Consider the following 12,875-nt stretch of genomic DNA (forward strand, 5'->3'; position numbering starts at 1 on the left):
GTGATCTGCCTGCCTCAGCCTCCCAAAGCCATTTTAAATATAATTGTCACCTAAAAATGAATTTTCAATTTCTTAAACAATTGATAATATTTTTCAAGTTACTTTATGATTAAATTTATTTTGTATAATACCATTTTATATAAAAAGGTTTTCTTTTTTATTCCTTTGTCAATTTATCACAACATATCTTTCAGAAATCCATCAAACCCACAGAAAAGTTGAGGCAGAATAACTGATGCCAACCATAAAAAAATTATACATAAGAAGAATATGACTTCAAAATAACAATTACAGAATATATATATTATTCTATATATGTTGTAATTAACATTAATGAGATTTATGTGAGCATTTTGGTTCATAATAGTTACTACTGAAGTAGTCAAAATTGTTAAGTGTAAAGAATGTCTTTTTTGAAGATAAGTTAATATTACAAATAGACTGGAAACAGTTTCAGAATTATTTCTCTCAGTCTCTATGCAAAAATTCCCATCAGGAGATTAACCGATTTTCTACCATAAGTAACTGGCTTTATGCTGCTAATTAATTTGAATTACCTTTTCATTTACAAAAGTGTTTCATTTTGTTCTAATTAAAAACCTTATTTTATCAGTTCATTGTCTATTTTGTCTAAGTATATACACTTCTACTTTCATCCTACTGAGCTTTTAGTTACTACACAGTTTTTGTTAGAGATTACTAACTGTTCAATTTCAAAGAAAAAATAGAATGAAAGTTAGCAATAATAACAACGAATTCACAAACCATGAAATTGGTGCACTGAAATAAATTGCACTAATTTGGTTTAAGAGTTGAACACTGCCAAATGAATCCTCTTAACATGAACTATAAGATAATAAAAGCCCTCATTTTTGACACTGCTCAAAAACATAAGGATTCAGTCTTTGGAAATAAAGTGACATAATAAAATAAAATACAAATTGTAGACAGGGAAGTGAGATTTGGTGTTTGGGCAAGCCCATAGTAGAGCCAGTGCTCTCTATGGCAGCTCAGGACCTTACAATTTATGATCAAGGTGACCCCTTGATAAGAGATTTGTACATTTCCAAGTAAATCAAAAGACACTCTCACCACATCTACAAGAAAGAGAGGAAAGAGAGCACTTCCTAACCCTGATTCTTGCTAACCACTCTAAAAGTGAAGCTTCATTTCAACTGTCACAAAAGTAAAATGCCCTTCCCCTACTTTGAGTTTGTTTTGAAGAACGTCAATGAGGGCTCAGGAAAGTTTGACTTGTGCCTGCTGAACCTGAATTTCTCCCACACATAAATAACTAATTTCATTTCTAAAGAATTAATATGACTCTGCTGTTCTTGAATATGTGTCATTATTGTAAGTAGTAGCTCTGCATTTTGAAAAGAAAATAAAAATGTCTTGTGAAGATATGGAAGATTTTTTTCCCTTTAAAAACACATAAAATGTGAGGCTGAAGCCATCTGTCCCTGCTCCCTTTACCAATTTTAAATCAGCTCTAACCCATTCACTCTCCTCACATGCTAAATTACCAGCATCTCCTCTATTTCTTCATCCCTAAACCTGGAGTTATATAACTGATTCTTTTCTAAAGTCTGGATTGATATTTAAACAAATTGAGGCATATGAGGAACATAATTTTCTTTTTAAAAATATTATAATGTGCATACTTTTGGGTCTGGGATAAAGTTAAACTGATTTCACACAATCCTCCAGATCATTCTCTTCAGCCTTATCAGTGAAAAAAGACTACTCTGACATCATTCAGGTCTGACAAATCTAAGGCAATCTGTAACAATCCAGGTTCTTCCCAAATATAGCTAGGTCTTACATTCATCTGGAGAACTATCTTGAAATGTTGACTTTTAGGCCCCATTCCACCTCCACTAGTTAAAAATTTTCAGAATTCTGTTTTTTGTTTTTTGTTGTTTTTGCTTTTAAAGATTTGCTAAATATCCTAATGCCATGAACCCAGCAACGAGTATCTTAAGTACTCTCGGCTAAGGAGAGGCACCTCTGGGAAACGCTCAAGAAGGAAGAATATCCACATTATGTAAGATCTTGAGGTCATTTTAAAGAACTTTTGAATTACAATAAGTGAATATCATTATACAGAAGAAGAAACCAAAGCCAAGAGTATCTGAATTGAAGAGGGAAATTAAATAATAACAATGGTAGTCTATAATTGCTGCATAATAAAATAAAGTTTACTGTGTTGTGTTCAGTATAAAATCTAACCCCCAGCTCTACTTAAAATTAACTAACTCCCTATAAAACCTACCTTATCTATTCTCCCCACATTCTCAGCAAAGTTCCCAGGCATCTCAACACTCCTTTTTTTCTTGCTGACCAGCTGCAAGGACACAGGACACCCAAAGAATGTACAATGTGTTTCTCAAAACGTCATTTTTCAAATGCAACGTGCATCACAAGACAAATTAATTAACTGTTCTTTCGTCTGACTTCTGTAAACCTGTTAACTGCTACATCATCCTGGATGTATAAAAAGTACTCCATTTTCTTTGTCCTGGGCTCAACCTTGGGATGCTAATGTGCTGAGCCAGTGGTCACCTTAATAAAATCCTCCTGTTTCACCCATTAATCTTTCTGGTCTTCTGAATATTCTGCAACAGAATGACTTTCTTACTGCAATCAGTCTGGTAAATGGCCAAATGGATGATCAGAACTCAACTCTACTTGGCTAACCCAACTGTCAAGTGGCAATAAGTTAGTTGAGATAGCAGAGATCCCCAGAAAGCACTTCTGGGTTATTTGTTGTTGTTATCTTCCAGTTCATGGGATTCATTGCTTAATATGCAACTGTCAAGATAATTTTAATGTGAACTGTACACTAAACGCCTTGGTAGGAGCTATTCAAGTTAAAGGGCAAGATTTTTAAAGAATAAAATGATATTAACAAGTAGTGTTCTTTTCAAAGCAACTGAAACTGGGTGCTGTGGGAACATATTGCTGTCAGAGTCCTGTGGACAAATCAAGAAATGATGCCAGATGCTTCCCATTCCTCACCACTACTTGGCACAGAGAAGCTCTGACCAGTACCTGTCTCATCTTCTAACCCATTACTCAATGGCTTTTTCCCCAGTTCCACCTTATGTCATTCAACTAAGGTTGAGACAGCTAGGAGAGAACTGCCCACCCTTAGAAGGTATGTAAGTACAGTGATGGCCAGAATGAAGCCTTTTTTCCCATTGAGAAGTGAAAATATACGAGAATTATGACTATACTACTCCCAAAATGTTTTTAAAAATTTATTTTGACCCCAAAAAAAATACATTAGCCTCAGGTCATACCATAGTTTTTGAATAAAGGGACTTTGTATGGTCTGTAGAGATGCCAAGATTTAGGGTGGGATGAGGTGAGTTTCAGGTTCTATGTGTCTCCCCTATTTCATATTGTAAAAAACATGCAATTTATTCACATATGTAAGTAGGCCACCATTAAAATGCTATATAACTACTAATAGCAAGATCAGTGACTAAAATGTGAACATCTTTAACTAAAGAGCAATTCTGATGATTTTGCTATTAGCATCAAGGACAATTATATACAACCAGGTGTGCTGTATATTTTCTCCCTTTTAATATTTGAATGCATAACAAGGGACTTTAATAATGATACATTTTAATGAAGTAAGAAGTTCTAAAATAAGTAATTTTCATTTGTAAGAGCATAGTGTGCTGAACCTACACCCAAAAAACATTCATTGAAAATTCTATTTCTATGGAAATCTTATCCTTTAAATCACAATAATGCTGCTTTTTATTTTTAAAAATGGCCTCAAGCATTAAATGAGTGAATTTTCAAATGATTCCCTTCACTTGCCTACTAAGACTTCACCCAATAAACATAATCAGGATTGCAGATAAGACATTGTAGTTTAGACATGTCAAATTTTGTATGATCAAATATGAAAGCATGCAATATAGTTTTAATTTGTTTAATCATTAATTTATATCATTTAAAATCTTCATTACTAGTTTCCACATTCTCTTCTAATTTTTCTTCATCTCAAATATATTTGCTGGCCCCAAATCGCAGTGTTTCTTTTACTAATGTTTTTATAGTCAACCAACCAAATGTGGATTTAAAAGTGAAAAACAAAAAAGTACAAAAGGTATAGTAACTATAGAGAGATTGTGTCTTACTCATAGTTTGAATACTCTACTTGCAGTTATTGTTGCAACATCTTGCAAATAGTAGGTGCTTAATATAGATTTGTTGAGTAAATTCCCAAACCTTCCAAGAAAGCTCAACAAACATTTCAGTAAGAAATTATCTCACCAGGTTGCAAAATGGATTACAGCATTCAAAGACTAAAATTCTAATTCTCACAGTGTAGAGCCAGGGTCTGTCCAACTCCAAAGATCATGCTCTCTATGGCTATTCTGTTTTGCCTTAAAGAACATTCCTAGTGAATCTAAAATGTAAAACATAAAATCTTATTCTCTTTTTGACTCTCCTGTATTTTGCTGTGACACCACCCTCTGTAGTGTAATATTGTATAATAGATCAAACTGAGAGTCAGCTAAGCTGATGTTGGCCATGAAATGGCTGCGAATCTTTAAATAAGTCATTTTATCTGAGCTGGGTTTGTTCCTATGCTGTCAACTGTAAAACATGATGCTTAAAGTAAATGATACAGCTTTAAAATTTTATAAATTAAGTAGATAGGCCAATGATATAACTAGATTACAAATAATTTTTACCAGAACAAACAAGTTAGGGAAGCTATTTTCAAAACCTGTTCAGAAATTGGGTCATGTTTCTTATGAGATAGTTTTAATCACTAAACAGTTCAATTGATATTAAGTCTCTCCCAATACATTAAGTAATTTCTCTCTCTTCTAGATTTCAACAGAAAGGAGCTGTCTTTAGCTAACACAGGGTTTAAAAGGTTGTATAGTACATGGACTTGTTGAATCTTGGTATATATAAAATCAAACCTTTTCAAAGAAATTTATTTTATTCAAAATAAGGAAAAATAGAAATGGGGAGATGAAATAACTTGTCATTGGATACAAACATAAATGTAATTCCATTAACTCAGTGCCCCTCTGTGAATAAGTTCGTAAGTGTTGATTAATTTTGTTTGCATTGTCAAAATCCAAAAATTTAACAAAATCTCATGTTTCCAACACTGGTGCTGATGAATAATCACTGGTGTGTACTTTGTCTTTGAGCATGATTAATCCAACTACGCAAAACTTTTCAACACAATAAGAAAAAGAAAGGTGATAATGGTGCTTTCCCTCAGAGTTCTCCAAACAGAAGGACTTCCTGAAAACATCATCTTTCTAAAATTGCTTCCTATCACCTCTGGCTATTTACTTCAAACTCTGTTAACTAATAGAGAATTTATCTTTTTAAGGGAAATAGCAGTCCAACTCATGACTAAAATGACAGAAAGGTTAGAGCCTTGCTCAGTGACACGTATTCCTAAAGGGGAGAAATGCCTGATTGTCTATGTTGCTCTTTATAAATTTTTTTCTAATGCAAACTGAACACATGATGAAAGTCAACATAAAAAAGATGTAATCTTAACTGGAGATGTTCTGACAGGTAAAGGTTAACAGGAGAGCTGAGGCCCTACAACTTGATGGGACAAATTGGAACTATGAACACTGTCAGACACTACAGTATCTGCGGAATAGAAGGCAAGAACCCAGGAATGATTCAGTGGTTAACTTGATTTCTTAACTTGTAGTATTTAGTAAGAGACTATGCTGCAACCAAATTCACTTAACTTTTTTATTCAACAAATATTATCTGAGTATGTTCTACATGCAGCAAATGTGCCAAAATGTTTATTCTGGGGGGACCACTAGCCTATAAGTTCCTTTTTAGATACAGGCAATTCTTCTTTTCAGAAATATTAAAGCATCTCTGAAAAGATGCATGAAAGTCCAATTATCAGTTTCTATTCAAAAATAAAGATTCCAGTCCCAAATAGCTAAAACATTTTCTATAATCCCTAATTATTTTTTATTCATATTTGACAATATATTTCTGGTATTTTGTTCATGTTTTTATATCATTCTTTTTCTCAGTTTACTTCTAATGAGCTTTTAGTGAAGCTAAAGATTCATTGCTCTCAACAAGGCTGATGACTCCTTAGAGTCTTTCATTTACACTACATATGTAAGTCCCCTTCTTAGAAGGACTATTATTATCAATTTTATTTTTTCTCTTTTTCTATCTAAAGTAAGGTAAATGCAATTTAAAAATTCAAGCACATGTGAAAACACTGCTGCTTGGACAAATATAACAATGGCCTTAAATATTACACTCTTGACAAGCAAGCAGTGACATCATTCCCAGTCGTTTCAGCTATATATTCATAGCAACTCTGTGCTTTAGCTTTGAAGCCCATATAGCCATATTGCTGCTTTTTTGTTCTTTTTGAAATTGTCAACCCAATCTTTACTTTCTTTTTTCCCAACTCCTCTCCATTCATTTAGCCCCTTAGAAATCCTTCATCTGCACTCAGGACCCTTCTCTTTCATCTCCAGTATCTTTTGGATAGGCACTAAACACAGAAATCTCTCCACCCTCCATACTCCACCATCTATTTCCATTTTGCATTCTTCACCTGGAAATAAAACTAATCATAAAGAGAAGAGGGGTTAATGTGTGAGCAATAATGATTTATCAGACTTACAGGTAAAAAATTTCTTCCCAAATTGTGGGAAGTATTGAATTATCTGTATATTTAAGATCTATACTTTGCTAGCTTTATTGTATGAGATACCATCAGTAGAGTATCAGCTACTAATATTGCATGATCTTGGAGATAAAAGGGTTCCTATTACTTCCTGCACATTAAGATTCCAGTGACACTGAAATCATTATCAAAGGTTGAATAACCTTGATATTTAACTCATGAGGTGTGTGTAAAACACTACTGCTGAAATTCCTAACTTCATCATTCCTCCTTCATTGTATGGCAGATGGCCATAATAAAATGCAACTTCCTTCCCCAAGAGGAAAAGAATCAATATAAGAAAGTTTAAGAGGACATACTATGAAAACAATAGGGGACGGTAACAAGTTAAATTGAAAAGATCAATGAAACCCATAACCATAAATAGAGATACTGTTTTACGCTCTGTCACTAAAAGTGTTCAATAGTAGGTAGCAGCAACATAGCTTTTTGTTTTCACTAACTCTCATGTGTACTCTCATTTTGTGGATTTGATCTCAAATAGTATTCTCCACAAAAGGAAACCAGAATTTAGAGGAGGATAACTGCTCCCATGACAAGTTTGGAATATCCTAGTGATGCTAGCAAATAAGGACGAGTCATGGCCAAAAGCAAAATGGAGTCAAATTAAAAGTGATTCTTCTGGCCAAGTAACAGTCATTTATACATCAAAATATATCCCGGGACCAGATGAATCTGCAAAAGTGCATTAGCAAATGGCAATGTTCACCCAAAAGGTTAATATAAATGGCCCAGATAAATGGTTGTAGAAAAAAAGACACATGAATAAGTTAGAATGAATTTCATTATTTATTTTCAAATAGAGGAGTGTCATGTGTGTGTGTATGTATGTTTGATATATTTATATTTCTTCCATTAATTATACATTACTAAAATGTAGACTTGGACTCCCTCTTCTTTGTAGAAACAGCAACAGAACAGTAAGCATGAATAAACCAAACAGTCTTGAAAAGAGTAGAAATTTACCAAGAACAGAAAACATTGATCAGTTCCATTGATTACAAGTAACAAGGGAAAAAAAGGAAGCATTCAACACAATCAGTTCAGTGACAAAGCAGAGCTTTGACTGTGTGTTCCAAGGTGATTAATAAAATAAAATGTACTAATGTATTAGCAAGGTCTAAGTCAATCAAATCAATCTTTAATATCTATTAAATATAACAAAAAATTTACAAAAAAATTTTTTTTGAGATAGAGTCTCACTCTGTGGCTCAGGCTGGAGTGCAGTGGCACGATCTCAGCTCACTGCAACCTCCACCTCTCAGGTGAATTACAGGCACCTGCCTGTAATCCCAGCTACTCAGGAGGCTGAGACAGAAGAATCACTTGAACTCAGGAGGTGGAGGGGAGCCAAGATCACCCATTGCACTCCATTCTGAGTGACAGAGTGAAACTCCATTTAAAAAAAAAATCAGGCCCTTAAAACTGTTTGGCATGCCCTTTATTCTTCTGGGTCAAGTAAGACAACTATATTTCTGAAAAGATACCAAAGTAATATCTCAAAAATCTTGAAAGATATTCAAACAGAGAACTTATGCAGAAGTGACTAAATCCCAGATATTTAACTGTAAATGAAGTAATTAGTTAAGTGATAACTATGTGTGTCCTCTGCCTTCTGTTTAAGGTACACAAATCAGTCATAATAATTTCATTATTATAACTTAATTTTTTAATAAAATTGAAAATATGTAATCTATTTTTAAAAGCTAAACAGTTTTAAATGTTTTATTACATTTGTGTGGTTAATATACTTAGCATTAAACAAAGAACAAATAACTATGGATATGCATTTCCGTGTACAAAAGCCTCTCAGATATAAAAATAAAAGTTTTTTGTCAGGAAGTGAGGAGTACACATTAGCATCTATTGTCACATTAGCAGAGATTCTATTCTTGATAAGAGCAGAGAGAAAAATTCTCAGAAATGCAATTCTTAGAAAGGTTTTAATGAGAAATAAGAGGTAAAAGCTGGAAGTATTATCAAAAGAGGGAAGAACTGGATAGAACAAGGCCATGTAAATACTATTTTTGTCATTGTTGTGGTAAGTCAACCATGTCTGTGATTTTTTTTTCTTTTATACTTAAGTTCTGGTATACATGTGCAAAAGGTGGAGGTTTGTTACATAGGTATACAAGTGCCACAGTAGTTTGCTGCACCCATCAACTCATCATCTACATTAGGTATTTCTCCTAATGCTATCCCTCCCCTTGCCCCCCACCCCTAACAGGCCCCAGTGTGTGAAGTTCCCCTCCTGTGGGCTATGTTCTCACTGTTAAACTCCCACTTATCAGTGAGAACATGCAGTGTTTGGCTTTCTGTTCCTGTGTCAGTTTGCTGAGAATGATGGTTTCCAGCTTCATTCATGTCCCTGCAAAGGACATGAACTCATTCTTTTTATGGCTACATAGTATTCTGTGGTGTACATGTGCTACACTTCCTTTATCCAGCCTATCCTTGATGGGCATTTGTGTTGGTTCCAGGTCTTTGCTATTGTGAAGAGTGCTACAATAAACATACATGTGCATGTGTCTTTATAACAGAATGTTTTATAATCCTTTGGGTATATACCCAGTAATGGGGTTGCTGGGTCAAATGGTATTTCTATTTCTACATCCTTTAGGATCTACCACACTGTCTTCTACAATGCTTGAATTAATTTAGGAATTGCCACACTGTCTTCCACAATGGTTGAACTAATTTACACTCCCAATAGTGTAAAAGCATTCCTATTTCTCCATGTCCTCTACAGCATCTGTTGTTTCCTGACCTTTTAATGATCGCCATTCTAACTGGCCTGAGATGGTATCTCATTGTGGTTTTGATTTGTATTTCTCTAATGACCAGTGATGAAGTTTTTTACAAATGTTTGTTGGCCACATAAATGTCTCCATTGAGAAGTGTCTGTTCATATCCTTCACCCTCTTTTTGATGGAGTTGTTTGATTTTTTTTCTTGTAAATTTGTTTTAGTTCTTTGTAGATTCTGGATATCAGCCTTTTGACAGACAGATAGATTGGAAAATTTTCTCCCATTCTGTAGGTTGCCTCTTCACTCTGATGATGGTTTCTTCCTCTGTGCAGAAGGTCTTTAGTTTAATTAGATCCCATTTGTCTATTTTGACTTTTATTGCCATTGCTTTTGGTGTTTTCGTCATGAAGTCTTTGTCCATGCCTGTGTCTGGCATGGTATTGCCTAGGTTTTCTTCTAGGGTTTTATGGTTTTAGGTCTTACATTTAAATCTTTAATCCATCTTTAGTTAATTTTTGAATAAGGTGTAAGGAAGGAGTCCAGTTTTAGTATTCTGCATATGGCTAGCCAGTTTTCCCAGTATCACTTATTAAATAGGGAATTCTTCCTCCATTATTTTTTTGTGTCACGTTTGTCAAAGATCAGGTGGTTGTAGATGTGTGGTGTTATTTCTGGGGCCTCTGTTCTGTTTCATTTTTCTATATAACTATATGGTACCAGTACCAAGCCGTTTTGGTTACTGTGGCCTTGTAGTATAGTTTGAAGTCACATACTGTAATGTCTCCAGTTTTGTTCTTTTTGCTTAAGATTATATTGCCTAAATGGGCTCTTTATTGGTTCCATATGAAACTTAAAGTAGTTTTTTTCTAATTCTGTGAAGAAAGTCAGTGGTAGCTTGATGGGAATAACATTAAATCTATAAATTACTTTGGAAAGTATGGCTATTTTCATAATATTGATTCTTCCTATCTATGAGCATGGAATGTTTTTCCATTTATTTGTGCCCTCTCTTATTTCATTGAGCAGTGGTTTGCAGCTTTCCTTAAAGAGGTCCCTCACATCTCTTATAAGCTGTATTCCTAGGTATTTTATTCTCTTTGTAGCAATTGTAAATGGGAGTTCACTCATGATTTGGATCTCTGTTTTTCTATTATTTGTGTATAGGAATGCTTGTGATTTTGGCACATTGATTTTGTATGCTGAGACTTTGTTGAAGTTGCTTATCAACTTAAGAAGATTTGGAGCTGAGATAATGGGTTTTTCTAAATTTACAATTATGTCATTTGTGAGGAGACAATTTAACTTCCTCTCTACCTATGTGAATATCCTTCATTTCTTTCTCTTGCCTGATTGCCCTAGCCAGAATTTCCAATACTATGTTGAATAGGAGTGGTGAGAGAGGGCATCCTTGTCTTGTGCTGGTTTTCAAAGGGAGTGCTTCCAGCTTTTGCCCATTCAGTATGCTATTTGCTGTGGGTTTATAATAAATAGCTCTTATTATTTTGAGATACGGTCTATCAATACCTAGTTTATTGAGAGTTTTTAACCTGAAAAGGTATTGAATTTTGTCAATGGGCCTTTTCTGTATCTATTGAGACAATCATGTGGTTTTTGTCATTGGTTCTGTTTATGTGATGGATTATGTTTCTTGATTTGCATATGTTGAACCAGCCTTGCATCCCAGAGATGAAGCCAACTTGATCGTGCTGGATAAGCTTTTTGATGTGCTGCTGGATTCGGTTTGCCAGTATTTTATTGAGGATTTTTGCATCAGTGTTCATCAGGGATATTGGTCCAACATTTTGGGGGGTTTTTTGTGTGTGTCTCTGCCAAGTTTTTGTATCAGGATGATGCTGGCCTCATAAAATTAATTAGGGAGAAGTCCCTCTTTTTCTATTTTTAGAATAGTTTCAGAAGGAATGCTACCAGATCTTCCTTGTACCTCTGATCAAATTCCACTATGAATCCATCTGGTCCTGGGCTTTTTTTTGGTTGGTAAGCTATTAGTTAATGTCTCAATATACAGAACTTGTTATTGGTCTATTCAGAGATTCATCATCTTCCTGATTTAGTCTTGGGAGGGTGCATGTATCCAGGAATTTATCCATTTCTTCTAGACTTTCTAGTTCATTTGCATAGAGATGTTTAGAGTATTCTCTGGTGGTAGTTTGTATTTCTGTGGGATCAGTGATGATATTCCCTTCTATCATTTTGTATTGCGTCTATTTGATTCTTCTCTTTTTTTTTTTTTTTGACACGGAGTTTCGCTCTTGTTACCCAGACTGGAGTGCAATGGTGCGATCTCGGCTCACCGCAACCTCCGCCTCCTGGGTTCAGGCAATTCTCCTGCCTCAGCCTCCTGAGTAGCTGGGATTACAGGCACATGCCACCCTGCCCAGCTAATTTTTTTTTTTTTTTGTATTTTTAGTAGAGATGGGGTTTCACCATGTTGACCAGGATGGTCTCGATCTCTTGACCTCATGATCCACCCTCCTCGGCCTCCCAAAGTGCTGGGATTACAGGCTTGAGCCACTGCACCCAGCCTCTTCTCTTTTCCTCTTTATTAGTCTGGCTAGCAGTCTATCTATTTCATTAATCCTTTGAAAAAATCAGTTCCTGGATTCATTGACTTTTTTTGAAGGGGTTTTTGTGTCTCTCTTTCCTTCAGTTCTGCTCTGATCTTAGTTATTTTTTGTCTTCTGCTAGGTTTTGATTTTGTTCTTGCTTCTCTAGTTTTTTTAACTGTGATGTTAGAGTGTCAATTTTAGATTTTTCCTGCTTTCTCCTATGGGTGTTTAGTGCTATAAATTTTCATCTAAACACTGTGTTAGCTGTGTCGCAGAGATTATGGTATGTTGTGTCTTTGTTCTCATTGGTTTCAAAGAACTTCTTGACTTCTGCCTAATTTTTTTTTTTTTTTTTTTTTTTTTTGCCCAGTAGTCACTCAGGAGTAGGTTGTTTAGTTTCCAGGTGGTTATGCAGTTTTAAGTGAATTTCTTATCCTGAGTTCTAATTTAATTGCACTGTGGTCTGAGAGACTGTTTGTTATGATTTCCATGCATTTGCTGAGGGGTATTTTGCTTCCAATTATGTGGTCAATTTTAGAATAAGGGTGATGTGGTGCTGAAAAACATATATTTTTGGTTGATTTGGGGTGGAAGTTCTGTAGCTGACCATTAGGTCCACTTGTTCCAGAGCCAAGTTCGAGTCCTGAATATCCTTGTTAATTTTCTGTTTTATTGATCTATCTATTATTGACAGTGGGGTGTTAAAATCTCCCACTATTATTGTGTGGGAGTCTAGTTTTCTTTGTATGTTTCTAAGAACTTGCTTTATGAATCTGGGTGCTCCTGTGTTGGGTACATACATAATTAGGATAGTTACCTCTTCTT

General features: G+C 34.8%; 1 long non-coding RNA gene across 5 annotated transcripts in view; it reads right to left on the bottom strand.

Annotated features, from left to right (window-relative positions):
- Window positions 1-362: 362 nt before the first annotated feature.
- LOC144579016 (uncharacterized) overlaps window positions 363-12,875 on the bottom strand; it is a 357,175-nt gene continuing 344,662 nt past the window's right edge. For all 5 annotated transcript variants that reach the window (XR_013525783.1, XR_013525780.1, XR_013525781.1 and 2 more), the window contains one exon: window positions 363-2,347. This is a non-coding gene — a long non-coding RNA (uncharacterized LOC144579016). The remainder of the gene's footprint in view (window positions 2,348-12,875) is intronic.

Source organism: Callithrix jacchus, chromosome 1, assembly GCF_049354715.1.
Source record: "Callithrix jacchus isolate 240 chromosome 1, calJac240_pri, whole genome shotgun sequence".
NCBI lineage: Eukaryota > Metazoa > Chordata > Mammalia > Primates > Cebidae > Callithrix > Callithrix jacchus.